Source organism: Phyllostomus hastatus, unplaced genomic scaffold (assembly GCF_019186645.2).
Source record: "Phyllostomus hastatus isolate PE091 unplaced genomic scaffold, TTU_PhHast_1.1 phas_scaffold_501, whole genome shotgun sequence".
In the NCBI taxonomy this organism is placed as follows: domain Eukaryota; kingdom Metazoa; phylum Chordata; class Mammalia; order Chiroptera; family Phyllostomidae; genus Phyllostomus; species Phyllostomus hastatus.
The window spans coordinates 45,289,206-45,303,934 of NW_025334033.1; positions in this window are offsets into that span (position 1 = coordinate 45,289,206).

The window sequence follows — 14,729 nt, forward strand, 5'->3', positions numbered from 1 at the left end:
AATATTTGTCCAGTGAAATACATTATATAGAGCTTACTCTATGTCCAGCACTTTTCATCTGTTTGATTTTCACAACAACCCTGTAAGGATTATTATTTCTATACTACAGATGAGGAAATTAAGGCACAGGAAGAGAAGTTAAGCAACTTGTGCATGGTCACACAGCTAGTAAGAGGAGGAGCCAAGATTCAAACTTAGCAATCTGGCTTCAGAGTCCACACTCAAACACTAAGCGATAGCAACAGAAAACTGGCAGAGAAGAGGTCAGGGCCAGAGGGAGCATCTTCATTTGGAGCATTGGAGAGAAAAGTCCATGAGTGGAATGAAAGGAGGAGGATTCTGCAGAAGAGAAGAAACCAGGTAGAGCAGTGTTCCAAAACCAAGGAGAGCTTCCAAAAGGAAAGAAAATCAAAAAATGTACAGAAATGTCAAGAAAGATGAAGGTTCAGGAAGACTTACTGATTCGGCAATCATTCCTGAGCTACAAGAGGGCAATTTCAATAATGGGCTGAGGGCAAAAGCCAGATTGCAAAATAGAAACCATGAATATAAATGCTTTGGAACTTGTGCATAAGAAAGATAGACACAAGATGATAGTTTGAACTGATAACAAGATGGATGAAACATTTTTGTTTGTGGGCTTTATGAAAAAAGAAACAGTAGCGGGCATATTAAAAATGCAAGAGTAAGTCCCCAGATGGAGAAAGAGGGGAAGGAAAGGCTGGATTTAAGGAACCTGGTGCCTAAAGAGGAAAAGAAACATTTTTCCTTCTGAGTTAGAAAAGGGGAAATATAAACATATCTGTAATAGATACAACATTATTTTTAATGTTTTTTAGTTAGTTTTTAGAGAGAGGGGAAGGGAGGGAGAAAGGGAGAGAAACATTGATCAGCTGCTGCTCGTGTGCTCCCTGACCAGGGACCAAACCCACAACCCAGGCATGTGCCCTGACTAGGAATCGAGCTGGCGACCTTTCACTTTGTGGGACAATGCCAACCAACTGGGCCACACCAGTCAGGCTATTTATTTATTTTTTAGTTGAATTTATTGGGGTGACATCGGTTCATAAAACCGCACAGGTGTCCATTGTACAACTCAACAAAACATCTGCATACTGCATCATGGGCCCATCGCCCCAAGCAGTCTCTCCATCCCCATCTTCCCACCCTTCACCCACCTCCACCTCCACCCCTCCCCTCCTTTCCCTCCGGCTTTCACCACACTGCTGTCTGTGTCTGTGTGACACACACACACACACACACACACACACACACACAAACATTTTTTTTGCTCAATCCCTTTATGTTCTTTCATCCAACCCCCCACCCTTCTGACAGCTGTCAGTCTGTTCCATGTATCTATGCCTCTGTTTCTACTTTGCTCATCAGTTTATTTTGTTCATTAGATTCCACATATAAATGAGATCATATATTTGTCTTTCCCTGACTGGCTTATTCCACTTGGAATAATAATCTCCAGGGCCATCCATGCTGTTGCAAAAGGTAAAAGTTCCTTTCTTTTTTGTGACTGTGTAAATGTACTACAGTTTTTTTGCCCACTTATCTACTGATGGGTACTTGGGCTGTTTCCAGATCTCAGCTATTGTAAATAACACTGCAAATGAACATAGGGGTGCATATACGAGTACTCTTTCAAATTAGTATTTCAGGTTTCTTCCAATATATTTCCTGAAGTGGGATCACTGGGTCATAAGACAGTTCCATTTTTAATTTTTCTCTGATGATTAGTGACGTTGAGCATTTTTTCATATGTCTATTGGCCATCTGTATGTCCTCTTTGGAGAAGTGTCTATTTAGGTCCTTGTTCATTTTTTAATTGGGTGTTTGTCTTCTTGGTATTGAGTAGCATATGTTTATATATTTTAGAAATTAGCCCCTTATCATTGATAACTACATTCTCTCATTGAATTTATGTTTTTTTCTCACATTTAACTTAAAAGTTAAGGTTCGCCAGTGGAGTGAGGTAAACTCAGTGGATTGAGCCTGAGCCTGAGAGCCAAAGGGTCAAGGTTCAATTCCCCATCAGGGCACATGCCTGAGTTGCAGGCCAGGTCCCCAGCAGGGGGCATGTGAGAGGCAACCACACATTGATGTTTCTCTCCCCCTCTCTCCTTCCATTCCCCTCTCTCTAAAACTAAATAAATAAACTCTTTAAAAAAAGAAATTTAAAAAAAAAGTTAAGGTTCAATGAAATAGTTCTTATTGACACAGTGGAAGTCTCAGTGCCATCTAATCTATTTGCATTTATTTGACCAAAATTAATTTAGAATTACACATATATGATGTATTATATTCTTTGTTTTTAATAGATAATATTAAAATAAAAGACTATAGAAGATGATTTTAGATTCTTGCTTATAGCTGTATTGAAGTTAGGCAGTTTTTTTTTAACCTGCTTTTTTGGTTCAATGTATGGGGTGTTTTAAACCATATCACACAATAAAAAAAAATGTAAATGGATTGAGTTTACCAAGTAAATGCTATTAAGTGGTATTGCATATTATAGCAAGTGGATTCTTTGGATGGCTTTCATTTTTAAAATTATTTGCCAACAAAACTTTGTGGCTGTAACCCATAACAAACTCTTGATCTTCATGAAACCCTAACAAGGTAAGTCACTATTATTCCCAATTATAGAAAGGGGAGGTGCAGAATGTAAGTGCAGGATTCAAAGCAGATAAACTATGTAGCTTATTATTTCGGTGATGATGAATTCAAGTTAAATAATACACTGTATTTTAAGATGCCTATAAAAAATAATAAGCCTGACTCCATGACAGAAAGGTACATTGTTACAGAGTTCACCAGTAACTTGGCCTAGACCCAAAATGGTAAATAATTGCTCAATTCTGGCCAATTTTTTATGGTCAGTTACCAATAGTTCTCCTGTAGCCTTTTGTAATAATTCAATCATTCATTAGACAAGCATTTATTAGGTTCTACAGTAGTATGCCAGTCTCTGTGCAAGGCAGAGGATACAGTGATGACGCAAAGACTGATATCCAACTGGAGAAGACATATTATGAGAAAGCAAAACAAAATATTTTTGGAAATACAGGTTCTGAGAAGTCTATGAAGAATTGCAATGATACGTTGCAGAATAAGTGGGTGGAGGCCTAAATCATGTTCCATTATTGTGTCGGGGTCCAGCCATTGAAAAAGGCAGAAATCACACAAAGAGACTTGGATGTGGGAGTAAGTTAAATAGGTGTTGGATACCTGGAAAAGCACAAAGAAAACATCAAGATGCCAGACATAACAACTACAGGAAGTAGCTACAACAACTAGGGTTGGGGAGATAGGCAGAAGAAGTCAGCATACTATAATTAGAGTCCAGAAGCTCAGAGGTTGGACCCTTTGGAGAGAGGACTCAACCCTCTAAGGAGAGGGCACTGCCCAGGTGTTGATTCTGAGAGCACAAAAAAAAAAGTCTAGAACCAGTTGCTGTTGCCAGAGAACAGTGACAGAAACAAAAATAAACAGGAAGGAACACAAGTCCTTTCTTCCCTCTCTTCGCTTGCAAAGCTCCTTGTGGTCTAATACAACCTATTGTTGAACCTAACAGGAAAGTCAGCTGGGAAAAGAAATGTAGTTTGCAGAGTTCCAGCCCCAGCACCGCAGTGCAGAATACAATGGCGGATTTGGAGCTGCGGGACCATCGCTCGTCAAGAGATCCAAGGAAGAGTTCTCTAAACAGGTAACATTTGAACTCAGATCTGAACAATGAAACTAAGAATTGAGAGAAGAGCATTTCAGACCAAAAGGGGCTTAAACAATACATCGGAAAGGAGACAGAAGTATAATGAGGGAGGTGGGGAGGGGTCTCAGATAGACCTGAAGGAAACTGAAGCCGGATGGAGCCAGATCACACTCGCGCATTTACAAGCCCTCGGGTGTAACACCAAATACACACATGCACATCGTATGACGTACGCCAGATATTCTAAGAGCATTGGGGATCCCCTGAAGTTTTAAGAAAAACAATATATTATTTACTGAACACCCAATGAATATAAGGCAACATGCTAAACAAGGGTTCCTGCAAACAAAGAACCCATTCTCTCTACCTCCTACACCTCTCCTCTGCCTATATTTTGTTTTCTGGTTAATGACACCACCACTTACCCAGTTTCCCAAACCAGAAACCTCTGAGTCATTCTTTCTTCTCGCTCTCCACATCCAGCTAGTCACCAACTTCCGTCAACTCTACTAATTGTTCCTAATCGACCTTCTGTTTTCTATTCCCACTGCTACCACAGTGGTCCTTGTACCTCCAGAACTGCCCTCCCCAAATCCATCTTTCGTGCTGCTACAAGAACGACGGATCCGGAACGTGAAATTCCCTGTGCTAGAATTCTTCATTAGAAAACTACTGGAGCAGGTGAGCTCCAAGCCCCAGGTAGGGCATTCACAGCCCTCTGCAATCTAGCCTCCCTGTCCTCCAACTTTATGCAATACCTGGCCATTTGCAGTTTCAAACCACGTCCTTTTATGTCCCCAGCACCTTTGCTCAGGCTGGCTAATCTTTCAAGATTAGCTCGGGCATTAACTCGTCCAGGAGCCCTTCCCTCAAGCCCCAGATTGAACTACATGCCCTTATCTCTGCCCCTGCTCATCACTGCACCCCATTGGAATACTCTGCGTACAAGATCCCTCCCCCACTTGACAGTGACTTCCCTGAGGCAGAGACTCTTCACCCTTATAGGCCAATGAATTGTAGGTAACATATTCCTGAACTGACCAACAGAATTGACCTTGTGTTACACTCACCAAGGAACCGGAGAAAGAACCTTGCAAGGAGAACTTCCTATCCCAAGCTTAGAACGTCGGATCCACAGAGATCAGATCTCATGAGATATACAGGACAGAGGGCTCATTGGTCATGGGCCTCTCATTTCAACAGTGAGCCTCAAATTCTGACTCGTGGCATCATCTCCAAATGAAGTTACACATAAGGTTTTATATTCTGTGTGTGTTAAAAAGCATTAATATTCTGAAGGTAAATATTTAAAATATACCATGATTTTCATTTCCTCCCTTTGCTATTTCTTCACTTTTGAATATACCAGTAGCCTCAAAAAAAAAAAAATGGAAGTGAGATAATATCAAACAGTTTCATCAAGGTACATCATTAAATTAATAACATCAACTTGGAAAAGATGAGATCAGATTTATGTAAAAATGTTTCCTGGCCCTGAGGCAGGAAGAACAGGTACTTGGCACGTGGATCATGCAATAAACATGCTGGATGAAGAAATGGGTGGCCAGACATCTAGTCCGCGGCAATCAGACAACTAGAGGAAGAATCTGACCATCTGAAAGAGGGCATTCAGATAGAAGATGGGAAAGGGGGTGGCTAAGGCCAGAATAATGGGGAATCCTTGGGCCTGCACACGGAGTGACTTCTCTTGCCTGCAGACTGAGTTTGTTATCACCAGAGCCTGATGCCAAGAAAAACTCAAGTCGTACATCCACCCTCGCCTCCGCTTCTGGGAAAGATGCCTGCTCTTACCCTATGGGAGCGGATCTTCGGGTCTCCCCACCACCAGCACCTGGTCCCAAATGGAAGCCCCAGTTCTTGAGGAAATAGGAAAACTATAATCCTCTCAAAAAAACTCGGCTTGTGTTTATTCGGAGAGACTGAATGTTCTCCAGGCCCTGTCAAAAGCATGTGTTTCAATCTAGAATGTGGTGACTGAAAGGAAGTGGATTCATCAAGGAACTCCCCACTCCCCCAGGCCTCCATGGCCCACGAGTAACCCCTTGTGCCCTTCCATCCTCATGCGCAGGTGAGGCAGTAACTGCGCAGGTGGGCATCTGCAGCACTTGACTGAAACTCAAAATCCAAAGAAGGATGATCCCACAGGGAAGGGGAGAACCTCTTAACCGCACAGAAAAGCAAACACAACCTAATCACACGGCCTCACGAGACAATGCCGTGTATTTATACTCATTCATTCACCAACAGTACTGATTGCCCCAGACAGCCTGTGTCCAGAACACACTCAGTGGTGGAGTCCGAAGACCAAGAGGCCTCTGCCCTGGAAGAATGCTGCATTCTTTAGAAGTTTCTCCTCTCAGAAGTCAAGGCGACTTAAATATGTGTGTCTCTGAAAACTGGAATATAGGGAGATTGAATGATGAATTACCAGCTGAGTGATAAGTAATATAAGGTCTTTTCAACTTTCTCAGTATCATATCTTTTCCATGGTGATTCTACTGTTAAACCGGCTGTTCTCTCCCAAGTTTTCCGTCTGAAAACTTGATACTGCAACCAGAACTGCCCCGCCTGAGCTGTCTGGGCTCCGGGGTGATGCTGGCCGCCCGGAATCTCAGAGGCGGGCTGGCGGGTGGCTCCTTCCCAGGGCCCTTCTCTCCCTGCAGAGACTCCGTCAGCGCATTGTGATGCAGGAGCCACGGAACAATGCCCTGAGCGGCCAGGCCTCCTGTGCTTCTTTTACTAAGTGGTTACTCTCCTGCCAGGTAGACACAAACACCTTCTGCCAAAGAAATGTGAACAGAGTTGGAACCGTGCTATTTGGAGACCGGTCTCCTAGCAGACACCAGGGAGATCTCTGGAGTCGATTGCAGCCGCGCCTCTACGTAAGTGACTCTGGGTACGGCAACTGTGGTGCAAATTTCAGATAATTCAAGGACAATGTGTCTATTTCCTTTTTTTCTTCCTCTTTTCCTTCTAGTTTCATTTCTTTTACCATAACCAGAACAAGCAGGAAAACTCAGGGACAACACTAGTTATTGGATGTCTTAAAAAGAATTTCACTGGAAGTATGAGATTGAAATAAAAACAAGTTTTCCAGGTTCTTTTCTAGTTTTGATTTTTCAAACTGTTACCCCAATTTTCTTCCGTAAGTGCCTGAAATTGAATGAACTTGTGGAAAAACAGTCATTTCCAATTGTTCAAATGGGAGAAAAGATCCTGAACACAGGGTTTTTCTGTCCAAAGCTTCAAGGTTAGTTGAGGGGTCCTGTTGTCAAAAGAGAAGGGGCCGCAATACTCAGACTGTTTCAAAGGTGTAACCAGAATTGCAACCTGGAATTGTGATGGACCAATCCTAAAAATCAGTGCGTTAAGACTCTTAACACTAAATTAGTTGATGAGTGTGTTAAGAATCTTAGAGAAAAAACCACTTAAGTCAATGCTATACTGCAAAGTGCTGTGAAGAACCAACCTCAACGCACCAGATATCACAGAGCAGAGCTTTTTCCCCATTACCTTTCAGTCCCCTTACACCTCCCTCCCAGCAGCAGTCACCACGCTGTCACCCATGTCCATGGAACAGCTGTAACCAGTGATGGGTGAACACCATCATTTAAGAGCCTTCATGTAATTACAGAAATAGTACAAAAAGCAAAAGGCAAGAGATTGTAGGTGGTTAGTATATGAGTGTTCACTACAGAATTCTTTCAACTTTGCTGTAGGTTTGAATTTTTTTTATAGTAAAATATTGGGAGAAAAGACCACATGGGAGAAGGTAAATAGCAAATCCTTATGAAGAACACTTTACAGGCATTTCTAGACACCCCCCTGAATTAGGTGGTCGGAAAAGCTGGCAGAAGCGCTTCTGGCTGACAGAAACACAAGAGCTGCCTCCCAGACATCCACTCCCTCCCCTTCCCAACTTCCATTAAAACTCAAATTGTCTGGGTTCCAAAAATTCCCAATGACTGTGTTTATTCCAGAGAAGTGAAGATATCCCTCCACCAAACCACCACAGGGTGGTCCCTCAGGCCCACACTGTTCTCAGCTCTACTGAGGCCTTGGTCACCTTTGGAGCGTTACCGAGGTGGGGACGTCCTGGGGGCATCATGGGAAGTCTGTGGAGCGGAGCTGAAGCAGTGCCACCCCGGAGATGTGTACAGCTCATTGCTTCTCTGGCCTTCGTTTCCCTGCTAAACCACAGGCACTGGCTTCTGGGCTGCGATCAGATTTAACAAAGAATCTCTCTACCTTTCCTTTTACTAAAAGCCAACAGAGCTTTTCTCAAATGAAAATTATACCATAATTCTGCAGAAAAGTGCAACCTGGTGTAAATATCTGCTGAATTAATCTCCACTCGGAGTTGCAAAAAGGGGGGAAAAGGAGGACTGAGAGGAGGAAAACCAGTATTAAGAGAAATTACAAAGACTGTAAAGACTCTGCCTGTGAGAGGGGAAGTTGGGGTCCGCCTCCAATAGCCTCAGCTCCTCTATGCCCTCTCTGCTCGGCAACAGTTAGAGCCCTTACCTATAATATCAGTTTATGTCTTGCCTGCTTAATTAGATGTATAGGACATCTAATGGGCTTAGTGAAAGGTATAAATTATTGGGAAAATATAAACTGTGATTGTGAGAACTAACGCACGATACTGGTAGAACAAATCATAACAAGATTCTGCGTGTCTGAAGTGAAGCCAGCTTTGCGTCCCACGCTGGCCTGCAGTGACCCTGCTTTGCTCTCTGCTTTAATTCACGCATTCACTCAACACACACTTCTTGCAATTCCTCAGCATGCTCATTCATTGGTCCTTTATGTGTTTAATCTATTTTTAATACTAAATTTTTTATTACTTTTAGATTATAGACTTATACTGCCCATGTAGTAATAAATGAAGCAAAACAGTATGGACTTTCATAAGGAATTTGCATAAATAAGCCTTGCTTTATTTTTAAGATACTTATATAGAATTTACAAATGTCCAGCTTATTAATATGAATAACATTATTGCAAATTTCTTTTGCATCTTCTCTCTACTCTGACTTTTAATCCTAAAGATTATGGTCATATTCTCTGATACGCAACTGTCACAGGGTGATGAAAGAGAAACATAAATGTGCTATTCAGATCCTTCATTTATCCTTATTAAAAAGTTTGCTGTGGAAATGATGAAAATGTTCTAAGGTGAGATTATAGCGCTGACTGCAACACTCTGGAAATATACTGAAAATCATTGAATTGTACTCTTAAATGAGTGAAATGAATGATATGTAAATTATATCTCAAAAAAGCTATATTAAAAACTGATCCATTGTGTAAATGTACCATAGTTTTTTGATCCATTCATTTACTGATGGGCACCTAGGTTGCTTCCAGCACTTGGCTATTGAATTCTATGCAGCAGAAAGAAAGAAGGAGTTCCTACCCTTTGCAAGAGCTTAGATGGAACTGGAAAGCATTATGCTAATCGAAATAAGCCAAGTGGTGAAAGACAAATACCATATGATCTCACCTTTAACAGGAACCTAATCAACAAAACAAAGAAACAAGCAAAATATAACCAAAGACACTGAAATAGAGAACAGGCTGACAGTGACCAGAGGGGAGAGGGGAGGGAATTTCAGGAGAATTTCAGGGGAAAAGGGGAAAGGTTTACAGGAATAAGTATAAAGGACACATGGACAAAAACTAGGGGCGGGTGGAAATGGGAGGGAGGTGGGGAGGGCTGGGTGGGTGGGCTGGGATAAGAGTAAAAGATAGAAAATTGTACTTTAACAGTAATTAAAATAAAATTTTAAAAAAGCTGATCCATGCATAAAACAATGAGGAAAACAAAACTACCTGGCCCACACCAGGTAGTGGCCCACAAAAGTTTGGCCCACACAAATTTGAGCTATTCTGAATTGGCAAAATTAGCAACAACATCTCAGTATGGGGCAAGAGGGTGGGGGCGGGAGCTGACTGTTGGTGGTCTCCTGGCAGGAGATCCCCGGGAACTTGGAGCACAACCTGGGCTCACCTACTGCCTTTTAAGAGAAAATCATTCTCAAACATCTGTTAACCATTGGGCACAATACACTTTGGCACATCTTGCAAGAAATTGTGATGTTCCAAATAAGTCCACACCATGATTAGTACCTATTAATTTAATGTCATGGGAAAATATGAATATCTATGATATGCAATATATTATATACACCTATATACATATAAATTTGAAATGCTAAAAAGATATCTATGTGTATATGAATATATATATACATGTGTATATAAAAACTTTAATACTGTCTCCAGGTATTGAGAGTAAACCAAATAGTTAATTTACAAGCTGATGCTTCTTTTGGGCCATTGACAAAATCTGGTGTGTGTGTGTGTGTGTGTGTGTGTGTGTGTGTGTGATTCACAAAGCAAATCCTATGTCTTAGGAACAGTGCATTCTTGACTAATTAACCAAGAGAACTGGGGAGGTGGTGGGGTGGGGGACAGGGAATTACAAGGCACAGATTGATCATCTCAAACCACAGTTAAAACTAGTTAAAATTCAGCACACATATACCATCCATACACATCATTCAAAGGTGGCAAAATAATTCCAGAGCAAAGGTTCAGAAGCAACAACTAAAAAGAAAGAAAAATCACACCAGAGATGAAAGATTTTGTTACATTTTCTTCTCCTTAGCGACATCCCGTTTATTCCAAGGTTCAGCCACGGCTACAGCCAAGGCTGTTCAGTTCAAGTCCCAGCCATGGCTGCAAAACGGCAGAAGCCCTCACCTTCCCGTCATTTCCTCCTTCCTCTCTGTGGCCCTGAATCCACAGCCACACTAGCTCCCCTGGGAGATCATCCATTGCTTTCTCTCTGGAGGGATGATGTCCTCATATACAAGGGATCCTGGCAGCCACATAAATGAGTGCACTGGACACGGGTATTCCCTATTCCCACGACCACACGGCGTCTACTGATTAGCGTGTGCTCGTAAACATTAGCACACCCTTCAATAGGTGGGTGTTGTCACTTTCCTTTTTTTCAGAAATGTGTGCTTTATCACCCACTTCCAGATGAGCAAGAGTTGACTACTGCGTTTTATCGAATCTAAGATGCACACATTATAAGATATACCATTATTTTACAGATGACTGAGAGAAAAAAAATGCTGCTAATTACATAGTGCAATGCTTTCTTATTGCTTAGATTTCTTCCACACAATACCCATCATCCTCTGTACCACCATCCCGTGTATTCCTTAAAGGAGTGCTTCACTCTAGTCTCTGGGATCTTCCGAGCCTCCAGCTTGCGTTCTGCAAGTTTTGTCCTGGAATTTTCTTAATCTTACCAGAAGATATCAACCAAATGTTCCCAACTACCCATGAAGAACATATTCTAATTGGTAATTAAATGCAACCTGTGTCATACAATCAATGTACGTACAATCAATGTATAATTATAATTATATTATAATTTAATATAAACAACCATGATTAAGTTCATGCATGTGCAGCCAAATAACACCCACCATGCCACTGTCCCCCACTGGCCACAAGATAGACTCCATTTCAGAGTTGTTGTCAAGCTGGGGAAAAACATGTGTCTTAGAATGGAAAGTTGGGAAATATGAAACCAGCATTTTCAAGAGGGAACCCAGCCCAGCAAGTGCTGGGCGGATTACACTTTTCATAGACCAATCCAAGCACCACTTAGGTGCTCACTGCTTGAGAGTCGCAGTGTTCGGGGTTTTTATATGCATCAGTGCGTTCAGTCATCCCAACACTGCCTTGACTGAGGTAGTTTTATCCTCATTTTATAGATGAGAAAGTGAGCTCTGAGATGTGAGTAACGTGGAGCAAGGTCATAAAAGTAGCAGGTGATAGAACCCAAATATGAACCCAGATGTGTTTGACTCCCAAATACATTATCATATTCCCACCAGACCAGTTTCCATACTGGCCTTATGTCACATAAGCTCTGATGGCGACTACAGTTACAGTTCACCTGGCCCACGTATTCCTGAAGGGGTTACTTAAGTTGGAATTTTACAGAGACAAGATAGAATTGTCTATAGTGACTGTAATCATAATATGATGTGAGAACTATACACAAGTGGCAAAATAGTGAGCATAAGCATATATAAGCATATACATACATACTAGAACAAACAGCTAGGAAGTTAGAGAGTTTTTAGGCTATTGTGGCTTATGCACGGGAAGATGACTCAGGCTTCTTACTGCCCTCCTTTGCTAAGGTTACTGGGGTTGACATTACTTCCTTTCTCACATTATCAAATATCATCATTGGCTCTAGGATCCCAGCTTTTCACTGGTCGGCAGTTCAGGCCCACTGCGAGCTACAGACTCACGGCTGTCTGGCCGCATTCCCCGAAAGAAAGTGACCAGGTCACTGACAGCCGCTCAGCCCGGGTACGGACAGAAGTCCTCAGACCACTTCACCCACCAAGTTCAGCTGGAAGAATGCTTTCTAAGCCACAGACCTCACATTTGAAATAAGAGTAAGGATAAGTGTCAAAATTTTCTTAAAATTATACTATAAACTTTATTTTCTATTTTTTGTTTCCTTCCCGAAAGACTTCATCATGAAAAGGAGGAAGCCCAGACTGAAGTGAGCTAAAAACGTTGCCTCCGAGAGAGGGCTGTGGCTGGGCCCTGACCCGAGGTAAGACGTGCGGGCGCATCCCAGTGGGACCGTGTTGAGATACACCAGCCACACTCTCCTTCCCTGTGTCTGTCTCTCTTCCTTTCCCTTCCTTTCCTCCTGCACTTCCCAGGCTTTCTCTCCCTCTTTCTCTTTTCTGGGAGTTCAGTGTTCCCAGAAAGATGCTGCTTATGATGATCAATTTTCCTAGATGCCAAGAAGGGACACGTGAGCTGATAGGAGAGTCAGAGCAGAGAGGGACAAAAGTATAGGAAATCACAGCCGTCCTGGAAAATGGAGGGTGAACTGTTACTGTGATAACAGCTTATAAGCCTGACCAGAAGGACTGCTGACCTTGGCTTTTCTTCCCCATTACACTGTGCTCTCCTTTAAAGGCGTCCTTTTCTAATGACGTCTTGCCACATTCCAGGAGATCTGCATATATTTGGGCCCCGGAGAAGCCAGGTGAGAGGTGGAGCACATGCGGAGTCCCATGGTTCTCCCAGGCAGCTTCACTGCCTCTCAGCCCCTGAGCGATGCTGGAATAAATGTCTTGTCCTACTGGACAAATTTCGGAGGAGAAAATACGCAAATGGGCTTTTTCCTAATCATCCAATCATCACGAAAAGTCTTCCATTGCTGTTGCAAAGCTCTGGCCTTGGAAACCTGGAATGGTTTAATACGGCCTTTTGCACTCACGGCCTGAACCTCAGTACTCATCCATCTCCCCTCCCCCATCGTCTCCTCTCCGCCTTTTTACTTTTTCTTTGTATTATTATTCCCATTAATTTCTTTAAACTGTCACAGACTTACAGAATATTATTTCCTGAATCTTTTGAGGGTAGTTTTCCAATTCGATGTCCTATTATCCCCAAATACTTTAGTTGGTGTTGCCTATGATTAAAGATGTCCTTCTACATAGGCAAAATGTAACTAACCATCAAAATCAGGACGTGAGCACTGCATGTTACCGCCCTCTAATCCTGACTTCCCATTCGAACTTCGCTGAAAGTCCCAGTCAGGGCCTGCGTCACCAGAAGACCCAGTTTAGAACCTCACACACTGCATTGAGTGGTCACATCTCTCTAGTCCCCTTCAGCCTGGAACAGTGCCAGTCTTTCTTTGTCTCTCATTACATTGACATTTTTTAGGATCACAAGCCAGTTATCTTGTAGACTTTCCCTGATGTGGGTCTTCCTGATGTCTCCTAATGATGCAGTTCAGGCCACGCATCTTTGGGAGGAACATCTCAGAAGGACACTACGTGCTGCTCACTGCATCCGGTATGGTGGCATGCTATTTTGATTTGTCCCATTGCTGACAGTGTTCACAACTCACTTCATTATGAGGTGTCTGCCTGTCTTCTTCACTGTAAAGTCCTTTTTTTTCCCCTTTGAAATTAATGAATATGTTGGTTTGAACTGTGTAAATATTCTGTTCCTCATCCACCTTTTAATTAATTAACTAATATCAGAATAAAGCCTCATGGTCTCTTATTGCATTAATCCCGGTTCCCCTGGATGTAACTGGTTACCCATCCCTTCCACCATCCTCTCTCCCACTTGGATGTCCACCTCACCCTGCTTGGGCTCTGATTCCTTACACTGGGTTGCACCCCTCTCCTGGTAGGTGCAACCCAGTGTAAGGAATCAGCCCAAGCAGGGTGAGGCGGGCATCCAAGTGGGAGAGAGTGTTCTGGGCTGTAGTTCCCCACTCTCCCCACTACAGACTCCTGCCTCTCTTTGTTTAGCTAGTGGATTTAGAACTAAATTGTTCAGGAATAGAAAGAAGGAACAGGAACAGAAAGAAGGAGAAGAACACCTTCTGTACTCTTTAATTCTCCCTCCTTTTTTCTCTTTCCCATTTATCCCGACCTATCCTGACCCCTCTAACCCTTGCCAGTCCTCACATCCATCTTTCCAAGCACTGGAGGCAGGCCTGAAGCTTGAGCAACAACAGAACTTCCTCTGGTCAGACTATGCAGGTCTTGTTCCTGGTGTGTGGGGCACGCGCAGGCTGTGTGACGTTGGGTAAATTACTTTCTGTCTCCAAGCCTCAACTGCATAGTATATAAAATGAATATGTTAATAATGCTATTTCATAGTCTTATCAGAATTAAATGAGGCAGGGCATATAAAGCCTATATTGTCTCCCACAAAACAAGCACCAAATTAAAATTCTGTGGATTATTATTTCCCTTCCTCTCTGTTTTAGATGGTAGTTGTTTTAGCTCTCTCTTTTTTTCTTTATTTCTCCGAGTACTTTTTTGTTTGTTTGTTTCATTCTTATTACATCTTGGCTTCTCTGGATTAGTTTACTTTCTTGCTCTTCTTGACTCATTTTGCT